The sequence below is a fragment of the Parasteatoda tepidariorum genome, chromosome 2 (genome assembly GCF_043381705.1).
Source record: "Parasteatoda tepidariorum isolate YZ-2023 chromosome 2, CAS_Ptep_4.0, whole genome shotgun sequence".
NCBI classification, from domain to species: Eukaryota; Metazoa; Arthropoda; class Arachnida; order Araneae; family Theridiidae; genus Parasteatoda; species Parasteatoda tepidariorum.
Window position 1 is genome coordinate 99,613,616 of NC_092205.1, and position 1,987 is coordinate 99,615,602.

General features: G+C 25.5%; 1 long non-coding RNA gene across 2 annotated transcripts in view; it reads right to left on the reverse strand.

The window, feature by feature from the left end:
• Positions 1-154: 154 nt before the first annotated feature.
• The window catches only part of LOC122272010 (uncharacterized), a 61,140-nt gene continuing 59,307 nt past the window's right edge, over positions 155-1,987 (reverse strand). For both annotated transcript variants that reach the window (XR_011636246.1, XR_011636245.1), the window contains one exon: positions 155-787. This is a non-coding gene — a long non-coding RNA (uncharacterized lncRNA). The remainder of the gene's footprint in view (positions 788-1,987) is intronic.

Genomic DNA, 1,987 nt, shown 5'->3' on the forward strand with positions numbered 1-1,987 from the left:
GTAAGTCTCTCTTTATATTGCAATTAATCAATTTCTAATTTATGTTCAGAATTATTAATATCTGATATAATATACATCGTATCTAACTAAGCATGATTACTTGTAATAGAGCTACAAAATGAGAAAGTGAATTCCAATTTAATTCTATCTCACATAACTTGTTAAAAAAGGGATTTATTTTTTGCTCCAATAGCATTTTAACTATTACTTCGATAAAATTAAGATGCTGTTAATTTATTATATTTCAAGAGTAATTTAGCTTAAAGTGATATTCTTTTTCAATACCTTATTGCATGTTTTAGGGGTAAAGTAAGAAACACACACGCAATACATTTTAATCAGATTCACAAGAATAAGAAGATTAAATATAAAGTATAAATAATAATAATAAAATTGTAAGTATAAATTAAGTTATAAGTATAAATAAAATATGAGTATAAATAAAGTATAATGAAATATAATTAAACATTTTAGTAAGTTAACTTGGCCGCCTTTACAGTTCTCGTTTACTTCTTCGAAAATAATCTTCTTTCAATGGAACTTTCTCACTCAAACCTCCCCAGTGACATGAATTGTTGAACATCATAACATGCTGCGACCCTTTCAGTTTATAGAAGATTTCAAATCAAATTATGCTATGAATATGTAGGAGTATATTTAGTGTACGTTGGAGACTGTAACGAACATAACAGGGGTGGCGTACGTTCAATTATAACATACCATAATCTTCTAAACAGTTTTGCGACTTGTCGATTTTAACACTCACTTTTCCAAGTATCTTAAGATCCTGTAATGAAATAACACTATATTACCTCTTTATAACATGCTTTTACAATTCATAATGTTTGCAAAACTCTTGTTTCTTATTCATAGAGTAGAGAAGAAAAGAAAACTTCAGAAAAGTGACTGCCATACCCTCTCAAGACCACCATATTGTGTGGTCCAAGGCCAAATGCTTTCCCTCTACCGTAACTGAATAAGGGTACTTTTAATTATACCATTTATCTCGTCAAAATTTTACGAACAAGTGTACTCGAAAAATCATTTTTATCTTTACCTGTAACATTAGCATAATAATGATCTCTTTGAAAACCATTTAATAAATTATATCAGAACAATTAAACATATGTATGAAATGTTGACCAAATTATTATGGCAAAACTTTTATCGTTAAACCATCAGTTTCAATCCATTTTACGCGTCATTTTTCTCATTGCGTTACTTTTACTCATTACATTTAATTTTCACGTTATATTTTAGTAGTATTGTTTTATTTAGCAGTATTTTTTACGCTTATTATTTTTTTTTAAATCTTAATTTTATATTCAACTTTTAATTTTTATACGCTTTCAATTTAGTTTACTTAACTTATTTACTTTGTACTTTAATTAACACTATTATTCATATTCGATTATATTTCATTTTATTATTTACTTTACACATATTTTACTATTCGTTACTCTTTATTTTATACGTTTTTTTCTGGAAAATATTAAATTTAGATTAAATGTAGATTTAACTTACATTTCACATTATGTTTTACTTCACACTTTACGCTTCGTTTACATGACGCATCTTTTTCAAAATTTACTTTAAACCAGACGCTTTACTTTATGATATTATAAATTTTTTATACTTTATACTTTACTTAATCTTTTTACTATATTTTGTTTATATTTTACGCCTTCCAATATTTTATATTATGCTATTATTATTTATTTTGCTTATTATTATTATTGCTTATTACATTATTATTTTACATTGCTTTGCGCGTTTTACATTTTGGTTAAATTATTTTAAATTGCTTTCCGTTATTTTATATTTTACTTTACATTTAAAGCTTTGGTTTATACTTTCCTATATATTTCACGCTATCTTACCCTTTATTTGCTTCGCGCTTTTCATTATACTTTACACTTTTCTTTATATTTTATGCGTTACTTACGGTATACTTTATATTATGTTTAACTTTTTTCTATAGACAGGG